At 38.5% G+C, this 12,827-nt stretch overlaps 1 long non-coding RNA gene across 3 annotated transcripts in view; it reads right to left on the bottom strand.

Annotated features, from left to right (window-relative positions):
• The window catches only part of LOC311252420, a 36,758-nt gene extending 33,806 nt beyond the window's left edge, over positions 1 to 2,952 (bottom strand). For 2 of the 3 annotated variants that reach the window (XR_014621525.1, XR_014621526.1), the window contains exons 1-3: positions 2,913 to 2,952; positions 2,199 to 2,258; positions 1,995 to 2,075 (exon numbers count right to left, since the gene is read on the bottom strand). This is a non-coding gene — a long non-coding RNA (uncharacterized lncRNA). The remainder of the gene's footprint in view (positions 1 to 1,994; positions 2,076 to 2,198; positions 2,259 to 2,912) is intronic. The other variant, XR_014621527.1, reaches the window with a different exon arrangement.
• Between the last annotated feature and the right edge of the window lie 9,875 nt (positions 2,953 to 12,827).

Raw genomic sequence — 12,827 nt, forward strand, 5'->3', positions numbered from 1 at the left:
TCTACCACAGCTAAGTCATATGCAGTGTTGGGGGTAATAGTAATATATTTAGCCTATAAGTTCTTTGTTCAGTCTCTGTGGGACTGAAATGAGCCGTATTTTATAGCCTAATGATGAAGCCTGATCCTCCAAGCGCACTTTCTTGAATCACACATTTCCATGCATTCCTTTTTCTGTGGACTAAAATAAAAAGGCATAGAAGGAAAGATTTTTGTCTTGTCATGTCATTATAGGCTACATTATAGAAGGTTTAGGTCTATTGTGTTTCATATGACTGAGCTTACAATTAAACATTTATTCCCATCTCATAATATATCAGATTTTGATCCTTTGTCTGCCTGCTCATCACTGTGTCCAAGGACATTCGTTTATTTAAAAAGATCTCGGCTATTTAATTGTTCTATAAAAGGTTACATGGGCATTTTGTTGAAAGTTACTAACAAGTAGTGTAATAAGTAATTTATCATTCAATGCAGACAGTAACATTGTAACGTGATATATTACATGCTCTAACTTATACTCAAAAATGCTTATTCGCCTCCTTTCTGAGAGTTATCGACAAGAAGATTGATGCCACTAAGGAAGCTAAAGCCAGCAGCTGCTTAACTTAACCATAAAATGTCATTTTTAGTCACTGAATACATTGTCAGTGTCAAAAAGCTGTAACGTATTATTGAGTGAGTTTTTGAAGTGCTAGAAGGCACTTTTGTTACTATTTAGCAGAGGTGTTTCCAGTCTTTGTGGTAAGCTAGGCTAACCCGCCACTGGCAATAGTTTAGTATTTCACTGAAAGGGAGTAATTCCTGCTCACACTTTTCACCTCTGCATTGAAGACTTTTCGGTCTTTGTCTTGGGACTCTTTTTCACTGGAATAAGAGTGTTTGGAGGACTTGACTGCCTGCACCATAAAAAAAAAATAAATAGGTAAAGCAAGTGGTGTGCGTGTTGTCTTCAACTCAGCAGATTCTTATTGACAATCACAGACTCAGGTATCAAGCTTCACATCCAACTCTGCACAATCAAGCTCATTGTTTCCTAAAATGTCCAACCATTCCCTAGATTTTACAAAAGATAGTCTTGAAGCACAAGAGAGGACTTGTTTGCTTTATTTTTTATGCAAAGCTCCATTATTATATTTTTTAAATAGGTTTTGAATCAAATGAGTTTGAGTGAGAGTCCCTGACAGAATAATCACATAACTCTTTATCTGCGCCTAACTACAGCTCTACAGAGCTGATTTCTAAAGCCTGTTGTAGCTCATTGTTTTGAACCACATGCGCTCAAAAACAAAATGTCCCGATATGACGATAACGATTATGTCGCATGGTGTCAGCAGTATATGTAAGTTAGCAGCTGATTGTTAAGATGTAAGCCATAACTACTCAAAATGTGACTTTATGGCTTGTTTTGGGGGTTCCTCTGCCCCCTTGTGGCCAAAATCAATTCACGCAGCTTTAACTAAGTGCTTTCAGCCAGAGTGCGAATCATACAATGACAATTGGGGGGGTCAACATTTTCTCCAGGGTGTAAAGGGAACCCAGTGCAGCGCAGGCGCGTGCTTCAGTTAACAGAAGTCTTACAATCCTTACAGTATCTTGCTTGTTCAACTAAATGTCTGCAGTCTGTAGATGATGATAAACCAAATTTTACACCATTTTACAGCTCATGGGGCACATAATGTACCACACAAACAACTTTTGTAGACAGCAGTCACCAACAAAGTATTAATATACAAATAAACACACAAATAACACTACAAACACGCAAACATCCGTATTATATTTCTCCTGTTAATTCAAATTAATGTTGTTTCCAAAAGGGGGCAACTGTCAAACCTGGCAATGCAGCATGCTTTAGGCATTGTTTACAACTAGCTTATTAGTTGAGAACAATAGGGTGTGGTAGTCGTGCATTTAATCAGTTTCTAAAATTAGTATTTGCCTGAATATCTGATATGATGGCAATACATCTTTGTAGTCTCCTTTCCAACTCACCTTGTTACTACTTGGTCTTGCCTGCTCACTCTCATCCTGTCCTCCCTCTGCCTGCTCACTCACAATATCTCCCTCTGTCTCCTTAATACAACAGCACATACATGTAAAATTCACCATTATTCATGCTATAATGCTCAGTATTAATCCTACATAACAACCACAGAAAATACAGACTGCATTATTAAGTCCTAAGTTTCAACTTACTCTTTTTTTGGCACCAAAATAGTGCCTGATATCTGTACTTTCCTTTTGCTCATGTTGGCTCTGTAAATGAAATCTAATCTGAGTTCAATAAAGTAGTCATACATTTGAACTAATACAACTACTACAATTAATCAGCTTTCAGTACACATGGATTTTAGGTGTTCAACAACCCAAATAGATTAAACTCCTGCATACCTGAGTGAAAACTACTGCAAGGGGTTGCCTATTTTAAAAGCTAATATCAAAAAGGCAAAAGCCTATCTAAAACACCACTCAAAAGACTATTAAAATGAAACAATATCATATAATAGTTTAATATAATGTGAAGTTCTACGCTAATACACAAATAGATATACAAATAACACTACAAACACGCAAACATCCGTATTATATTTCTCCTGTCAATTCAAATTAATGTTGTTTCCAAAAGGGGGCAACTGTCAAACCTGGCAATGCAGCATGCTTTGGGCATTGTTTACAACTTGACCGCAGTGCAGCCTGCAGGTTACTACAGCTCCTAACCAGAGTGACATGCACAGGGCGCAAAGCTAACATTTTACATGCAAGCTAACATTCACATAATGACATTTAACATTGAAATGGAAAGCCATAGACGCACGTTAGCATTTGTCTGTAGACACCTGACACAATATAATTCTGAAACTCTGAAAGTGAGAAACTTTAGTGTAATAAACTAGTTAGATAGCTACTTACATTCATCTACAGCGAAATGGCGCAGTTTTTGTTTTTTTTTCGCGCACGCGCCGACTTGGATGCAAGCCAGTGACAGGCAGACAGACAATGAAATGGTATAGTCCGCTCTAGGGGTGTCTGACATTTTACTACAAGCATCTTCCTGGCATGAATATGGAATATACTGTGTATTGTAATATTTATGATTACGGATAAGAAAGAAATGTTTCAACCTCACCAATCTGTTATTTGTACCTCTTTTAGGGGGGATGAGTCGTAACTGAGGGGTCAACCCCCCCTAAACCCCCCGGTAATTCGCACTATGCTTTCACCGCCGTCGACATAATAAATATCTTACTCATGTTTTAGTTGTCGGGAATGGAGATGGTAAAGAAAAAGAATAACATTGGCTGTGAATGTTTGGCAGAAATTATCATTATGAACAAAAATAAAAAAAAATTAATCCATGGAGACAGACATAATGTTTCCTCCAAACAGCGTTGGCCAATGTAAATGAGTTATATAAGAAAAGCATTTTAATGGGACAGTGTTGAGCCAACTTCTACATATCTTTGTCATTTTTTACAGTGAAGGAAAGAGTAGCAGGGGAGGAGTGAAGTGAGCACCCTGGAAAGATTTGGAGTAACACACACAAAGAAACACACACACACACACACACACACACACACACTTCAAAGTTAATGTATTTACACAGATGGACAGAGAATAGGGTGCGCCCTGGCTGCGATGCTGTATGCAAGTAAGCGTGCATGTGCGTGGGTGTCTGCATGGCTCTGTGTGCAGATGTGCATATATGAGGTTTTGCACACAGCCCTTTAGTTCTGTTCTAGTTGTGTGGGTATGTGTGTGCAAGAATACAACAAGTGTGCATGTGAGTGTGTTTGTGTTCATGCAATGTGTGAATGCATGGACCTTGGTTGTGTATGTGCAGGTGTGTGCATGTAAGGTGTGGCCTGAGGCAGTTTTCAGACTGACACATGAAAGAATTCACATCTATAGAAGTCTTTCATCTGTATATTATTAAAGGGGAAAAGAGACAAAAGCTGCTGACAGCGAGAGAGAGGGGAAGGTGAGATGACGAGGAACAGGAATTTCCAGTGTGTCAGATGGAGAGCAACAGAAGAAAAAGGATGAATATATGACTTACAATGCAGAGTATAGTATTGCCCGAGGAAACAGACATACAAGAACATGAACTCTCTCCGAGCTCGTCATCCTCCCTCCCTCCCACCGTCGCTCTTTGATACTTCCCTATGGTCTTCTCAGTGTTTACATCCTCAGGAGCCTCTGGCCCACATGCCTCTCATTCTGTGCAGGTTTTCACATGATTATGTTTGTTTTAAATCTGTGATTTTTATTGGTACTTAGTTTAATTAATGGTTCAATTTGTATTTTGAAAGCACCATCTGCAGATCACGTGCTCTTTAGTTTTACCACCATCTTTTTGCTTCTCTACTCCGTTTTAGATTCTGAAGCTTCATCTACAAAAATAATTTATATATTTTGGTCGGCTACTTCCTGGAATTTCTCAGTAAACAACTAAAAAGAACGAGCCGTTAACATACTCTTTCTCCAGTGTCTCCACATTGGCAGCGGTGGCGCATGCAGATGCAGCGGCTGGTAGCTCCTTCAAAATTCCCTTATTGTTATTTTTTTAACTGTTATTTTTTCAGGTTTATTGCTGAATTATTACCTATGACAGAAATACATTCATCAGCACTGGAGAAAAAATTTGGGTTTTAGATTAAGAGCAGCGGACTTTGAGACGATCAGTGCCGGAGGCATCTTTACAGAGACCTGTCTCCACCACATCATCCTGGAACAAGCTTTTGTTGGACTCTGTGTTTACATCATCGATGATTGGTGCTCAAATACAGTCAGTGGACGGACAGTGTTTACCCGATGTTAAACTTTTGATATGAAAGTGCTGACCGTATTGTCATCCCCATCTTGTTGCTTCCGTCAACATTCAGCCTGACGCAAATTTAAAAAATGCACTACGTGTTTATGTAAACGTATTATGTTTATAAATAAATGTATATATTTTTTGTGTAGCATGGAGTTCACAAACTTTCATTTTGTAATGCAACCCTGTTTTGTATAATGACAAATAAATCACCTTGAATCCAACCAGAAATTGTTTGTACCAGTTCTAGCGTCAGCCCAGTATAAGTTTTGCAATTGTCAGACATGGGTTTAAGTTATGCTGACAGAACAAAAAAAAAAGATTAAAGCAACATTTTTAAAAAAGAAAAAGAAATATGAGAGGACAAGACAGCAGTGCTGCCTCTCCAGACCAATTAAAAAACAATAATATCATAATTCTGCTAAAATAATGTTGTTTTTAAGTCAGAACAAGTTATAAGTAGCACTGTTGTGGTTGAGGCATGTGTTGAGGAGGCTTTGCTTAATGTCGAGCTCTTGTTGGACCAGATGTCATCGCTTTCTGTGTCTGAACTGATTAGTTTCAGTGACAGAGCTGACAAGTTCCACAGTTTCCCCCAATGAGTATTTCTTCAGTGTGAGCTGTTCTTAATTATCATTATGTTACTCAGTTCATTAGTTATGGTTGCATGTTTGGTTTTTAGTTCCTAATTGTTTGCCATTATTCAGTTCAAGCTCCAACAGCTCATTCATCCACACAGGTGTTTCCACTTGGCCTGATTTGACCCCACACACACTGTGTGGGCGTGTACAGAGTTTGATAGACACCTCGCTGGTATTGCTGCACAGAGGGGACAGCTTAATTTAAGGATGTCATTCCTAATCTGTTTGGCTCTGCCCAATTGAAAAGCAGTTACATCTGCAGCATGTTGAGCTTGTATGATACTAATGTACTTTGGCAGTTCATCAAGTCCATTAAAACGTGTGTGATCCCACAGAATATTGCCGTACATGATGCCTCTCTTATCTTTCATCTACCTGCTGATCATCATTCATCACATGCGGTTGATGTGCTGTCTCAATATACTAATTATGCTCATATCCAGTTTCTTTTTGAGTCATCTGTAATACCAGGGAACGTAAATATACACATGCAAAGCACTGAAGTGCAGACCGACCTGTGTCCTGATGATGCTCCGACGATGAAAGATCGCAATCGACCAATCAGCAAGTAAAACAAAAAAACTAAACATGAACACAAACCACACATAACTAAAATGCTACAATGTAGAATGTTTTCCTCCTTGGTCTGGACCGAATGAACCGACCTACCGGTGTGAAAGTGACCTCAAAACTCTCATTTGCATTGACCGTGGTGACCTGAGCAGAGTGTAATCAGCCTGGATTATTAAAAACACCTGTGCTGGTGCAGGGCCTTTAATTAGCATACAGCACATTGTGCATTGGTTGATTGCATGTTTAATGTGCCAAGTGTTCCCAAAAATCCAGTCGGTCGCACTCTAGTTCAAGTTTGAGTAATTTTGTGTCTGAATCTTTTCTAAAAGTTGCAAATAAACACATTAACGATTGACACTGGGTTAAATGTAGGCTACACCATAGGCCTATTGAACAGAATAAATGCTAAATAACACCAAATAAACCAAATGTTGTTCTTTTTCCTGGTATGGCATTTTTGACATGTGTAATAAGAGTGTTGGAGTGTTTTTCAAAATGTCTGTGCACCTTCCTGGAAGAGTAGATTAAGTACAAGCAGGTACGTAAATGCAGACAAATCAGGGCAGGCCAGGAATTAGCCAGAGGCAGGAAACAAACACACGCACACACAGACAAAGACATGTAAACTATTGAAATGCACCACATGACGCCGTGTGAAACAGCTCTATCTACAGTATATCTGCTTTAGCCACCGAAAGCACAGACCTTGAGAAAACCATGAATGATAACAGGTCTGAATGATAAAAAATGTCCAATAACTTTTAAAAAAAAAGGTATATGGGGGAAAAAAACACAACATGTTAAAAGAGTTCCCTGAAATCCACGGGGATAAGACACATTTCCACGGGGATATGACATTTTTGGAAGGAGAAAAAACACCAGAGTAAAGCCATGCTGCTCAGGGATAATAAGTATGTAAGTAAGTATAATAATGCATGAAATAATGTCAATTCATGCTCTACATTTTATAAGGGTTAAAAAGTGTTATGAATCAGCTCCCTGTGTGTGCGCATGAACATGTACAGTAGTCAGCCATGATGTCAGCTCAGGACCCTGATGCATAAATTAAACATCCATCAGCTGATGTGAGGTGAGGTCTGACATCATCTGTGAGGTGACTCTGCTGTTCGGATGATTCAGCTGTAAAACTCCTCTAGGGGCACACGAGTCGACCTTCCATTAACAGCCACCAGTTCATCCCTTCTCTTCCCGTGCCACACGTTTCACTTTAACTTGACTGTTTCACTCATTTAGGTTCAGATGTAGTTACAGTTTCCATATAGTTTTCATATCATTTTAATTTTAATTTGAAGCCATCGTCTGATTTTGCATCTGAGTGTATTTGCATGTTTTGTTTCTAGATTGCATATAAAAACACTAGTTTCTGTTAAATGTATTTTTACGTTTCATTAACATCAGTTTTTTCTTGCCTTCTCCGCACAAAAGATTCAACTGATCTAGTGAGCAGTGTCTCATTTCTCTATTTTGTGCCCTCCTCGTCTCCTCTGTCCTTCTGCCTGTGACCTGGACGTCGATCTCAGCGTGCCATATTGAAGGATGTCTCAATTCCTCAATGCCGGAGCAGCTTTGGACAAGGATGCACAGGTGTATCTTTTGCTGAAGGCATTTTGACATCCAAAAGAGCCGTGGCATACAGCCGGGATGTACAAACCATGATGGGAACAGGGCTCCACAAATGTGATCCATTGTTTTCATAAGTTGTGTAACTCAGATGTGATGTAAATCAAATGCCTTCACTGTTAACGTAGCGTTTTTATGAGGCACTGTGCCAACCACATTCCTTGATGACATTTGATGTTATTTATGTCACATTTTGACGCGTCGTAAACTGAATTAAAAGTAAACAAGTCATCATGAACACTGTAATTCTTATCTGAGATAACTTCATACGAATTTCAACATGTTTTGTCTTTTTGCTCAAGCCAGAAAAGCAATTTGAATTCAAATTAATTAAATACAGCAGTAGACTATAAAAACAAACAAAAAAACAAAACAATGGACAGATGATGCAGCTGTGCCACACATCATTTTAATTTAACTGATGATGCTTTAATTTCTGGCTCCGGAGCATTGATGTCTCATTTTGTTAAGTGCCTCCCTGTCTTCTTCCAAGGAACCTGAAAAAGACAGAAGGGTCATTGCATCACTGAATCTTACTTTGTTGCCAGACTGTGGTGCCAGTTGTATTGGAGTCTACGGGAGATGCATGGACAATGCATGGCCTGGGGGCTGTATTAATACATTAAAATACCATTGTTACACACAAATGAACCGAAGGAGGCATCGGTAGATCAACTCTCAAGTTCTGTCAGGTAAATGTTCATGCGTCCTGTGTCTTCACACTCAGTCCCTAACAGGGCTAAAATATACATGCTAAAGCTGTCAAACAACTGTAGAAGTCTTTAGCCAGTTCGACCTCACCTTCTCAAAGACATCACTACCCAAGAGTCTACCTTCATCTCTGAATGTTCATGATTCAACAGGTTGCTTCATGGCAAAGACCAATGCTGCATAGTGAATGTAAAATACAAAACCATGCAAGCTCCCTCACTGTCCATCCTCCGTCTATAAATACATTTAATACTGTACGTTCTCTGTTCTCGCCAACCTCTCCCCCTTTTCCCAAGTTCTTTCCTGGTCTATCCTAGTTATGGGAAAACCAGTGGGACTCCTCCAAAACAGGCTGCACCTCATTCTCCCATCCTTAAAATATCCTTTCTATAATTTCTGTGTCTCTACGATGACTGTTATACCATCTGTTTCTACTTCTGCACCCACTTTTTCCTTCATAGGAAGAACTCGTCTCACATAGCCAGACCTATATCCAGAAAGGTTCGTGGCTTCTTTGCATTTCTTGAAACCAATCACAATCATCTTGGGTGGCGCCAAACCCAGGATGCAGCAATGGTTCCCCTGTGACAATAGTGTCAGGGGAACCTTAACCATGTTGAAAATGTGACAAGATGGGATGAAGGGTATATATAAGGCTCTAGCTGTAAGCTTTTATTATGTATTATCTTTAAATCTTTAAACTATTACTGCAGTGTTACCGTTACATTAGATGATACAACTGGGCCCTTTATTATAGTTTGAAGTTAGGATATTTATGAAATAGAAAACAGCAAAAGTCATTGTTGGTAATTAATTGTGTCACATTTATTTCATTAAAAAAAAGCTATTTTCTATTTGAAATGTTAGCAAATATGTATTTTTAGTCAAAAAAAAGTACAGTTTATCATTGAATCAATTTACAAGTATCAAACCACCTGTTCAAAGGCACCAGAACACATGAAATGGCGTCTACTCTATTAAAATATTTTCTAGGGGACAATCCCCAAACCTCCGTTAAAATTGGCCCACCCACATTTTAAACGCCTCCTATGACCATAACTTCAGAGCAACTTGCCAATTTATGCCTGTATGTTGCTAGCCTGGACGTGACTGTTGTTGTTTCACGTAACGATGGGGATTTTGAAAACAGTACATGCAGATAGCCGAAGGAAGAGGGGAATCCACGCCTAATTGATACCAACAGTGTACATCCCCAGCTTATGTTCTGTGAGAACGCAATAATTTACGTGCCTCTGGTCCCTCAGATCAGGGTTTATCGAATAACCAGACTATAGACTATAGTGAAGCTTCATACTACTTACATAATCCTCTTTGGAAATGCAGTTATACTCACACACACACACACACACACACACACACACACACACACTCAGAATAGACAGACGGATCAGATTTATGAATAGAGAATATCTGCTGCACATCCAGATTTGGCTTAATTGTGGTTTATTACATCATCATCAGAGCACAGTTAACTGACCTCCGGCTTGTTCTCCATATACATTGAATCAGAAGCTCCAGCAAAAGGCTGCTTTGTGATTCAATGTTGCGGCTCACAGATTTCAAATGAAGCTGTTCTGATACAGAGAGATGGACAGAGTTCAATCCGAGTTAAATGTCAGGAATGCGAATCTAATTCATAACGATGATTGGCATGAATGTGTCCATCAGCGCACACAAGCGAGCAGCTGGTGTTGATCATGATCTGAATGCAACCATCATGTAAGCAGCTGGTGACTGGACGCAGTTGTACTGATTCCATATGTTGTGTTTTAGCAGCGCCAATGTTAAGTGAAAGAGTTACTATAGATGACATGAAGCCTGCTGCTGCCGTTTCTACTCGCTGACAGAGCGTGAAGGATGGATCCTGAAGGCTAACGACAGATCCTAACAAATTCTGGATTTAGACGTTAAACTCAAGTTCAATTAGCTTAAGCACTTTAGGTCAGCACATTTTCAAGTGGGATGGCCACGTACCAAAAAACAGGACGGACAGTTTGGCAATGGTTTACAACAAGATGCAGTTGCTGAATTCACTCACACACACACACACACACACACACACACACACAAACACTGCAGTCTCCCTCCCTTACTGTGTGTGTGCGTGTGTGTGCGTGTGCTAAGGACAGCTCATTTTTCTGCAATGAGGTTTACCTCACTTATGTTGTGGTTGCATGCCAATTTGGCCCAGTACCACAAAATGGAAAATTACCTGATATCTTCCAAGACACACACACACACACACATATGGGGTATGCCTACTCTTACCCAGGGGTAGTGTTTTTTGTTTTGTTTTAAGCATATAGTGAGTTAGCTGTAGCCTAACACTTGAACAACACTGTACATTTTGCAAGTGAGAGTTTGTTAATGCCACTTAGCAATTCAGCAGAGAAGTATTGCTAAAAGTGATGGATTAACAGTTGAAATAGTTAGCTAAAACTAGCTAAAATGTGTATGGAGTTTGCTAAAAGTTATGGATAAACACTTAAAATAGGCTAGTTAAAAGTAACTTTACTTTTAGCTTACTAGTCTATTTCTATCCTTTAGGATATACTGAAGATGATAGCTAGAAGTTATGGAAGAACATTTGAAACAGCTAGCTAACATTAAAAGATAAACTGTTGAAACAGCTAAAAGTTATGGATAAACAGTTGAAAGAGTTAGCTAAAGGTTATGGATAGCCTGAACTGTTAAGCTACCTAGTTAGCTGATGGACAAATGGTTAAAACAACATGCTCTATTGAACGCAAACTTCGTAATAGCAACTCAACAACTGAGAGTAAAATTTTATTAAAATACAATATAATTAACATTAAATAAAAATCTGTTTAAATCAATTCTAACGAACACATTTGTAATATGACAGGCGGTGTTGATTAAGGGCTAGGCTACTGTAGTTCATCAGGGGTTACGTCTGACCATAAAAGCTGCTAGCATTAAATGCCTTTTACATTATTTCCTCATTCACAGCTTTTATTCAAATTTTGAAAAGCTTGTTAAAATGTACGCAAGTCACATCTAGACCCTGTTTCCTTTCCTACCTACTATTTAGCTTATAAACGGCAAGATATAGCCTAAACTATACTCTTCCTCTTCTCTCTAATAGTGTAAAACATGAAAAACCTGTCACCTACTGGGAGCTATCTGTTATTCAGTAAGTAGTGAAAAAAATTTAATTCATTCGAACATCTACCGTTCAAAACATAAGAAAACAAGATGACATATTAGTGCTGCTGATCAGCAAACATTCACTACATACCTGTTCAAAATGATGTAAATCAGGTGTTGGATTAAAGGCTCCACGGTCGATGAAGAAAACACCCTTATCCTAATTTAATTTACATTTTCTTTTACAATTTTACACCATGAGCTCCAAAATGTCAATCCACAGACAGGAAACTATGTGAGTGTTGCATTTAAGGAAAATTAGGAAACCTTAGTTGCTCTTGCATGACCAAACCACATGAAAAATAATTTAACCTCTTTACCTTTTGGTCACTTAAAAGGAAAAAATAAACACACACAGCTCCATAGTATACAGCATGACATTGACTCATTTACTTTAAGAGATTGAGGGATTCCCACAAAACATCATATGACAAAAAAGCATGTCCAATGTGTTACATTTGGCTTTTTCTATATCTCCTACCTACGACTCTAAACCACTGCTATCTTATCAGTTACTCTAAAACTATCAACTGAGCTTTCAAACTCTCTCTCTCTTACATGTCCTGAAGGGTTTCTGTCCAGAACAAGAAATATAAATGCTTTTTTGTTCAGCATCTATCAACTACCAGTTTATTGAGGTTCTTAACCATATTATATCAGGATAAAACTCCTAGTTACCATCTGTCACGGGGCAGAAAAATGACCTTCAGTTATGATAGCACTCCAGTCATGGTTCTGTGTCTCAAAAGATTTTAGTGTGGACACAGAAAACACAACTAAACAAACAGCTGATGTTCCACTCTGTGCTGCAATTGACAAAATAGATAAATAGATACATTTTAAAACAGAAAAACTATAAAAGAAGTACTGCACTATAATGATTACCTGTTTAAAGCTGCAAATGCCAGTGAGAGGTAGTTGTTTATAAACTGTATGAATTTACCTTCCTGTCAAGCTGTGAGTTTGCTCATTGATTCATCACTAAATGGAATGCTTTAACCCACTTGAAGTCTAATTAATTAATAATAATTAATATTAAAACAATTTGAAAAGAATTGGTACGGTATCACGTATGTAGGAATGACTTTTGAAGAGTATCATCATAAACCAATAGCCATAGATTGGTTCAATACTTCTTGTGTGATGGAGTGGTCAGAGGCTCAATCAGAAGATGAGACATTTAAAGCTGCACTTAGCAATTTTGTGACCACTAGGTGGCAGAAATACTCACAGAAACTCTCTAAAGCACAGCCC

Source organism: Pagrus pagrus (genome assembly GCF_965226575.1).
Source record: "Pagrus pagrus genome assembly, chromosome: 23".
Lineage (NCBI taxonomy): Eukaryota > Metazoa > Chordata > Actinopteri > Spariformes > Sparidae > Pagrus > Pagrus pagrus.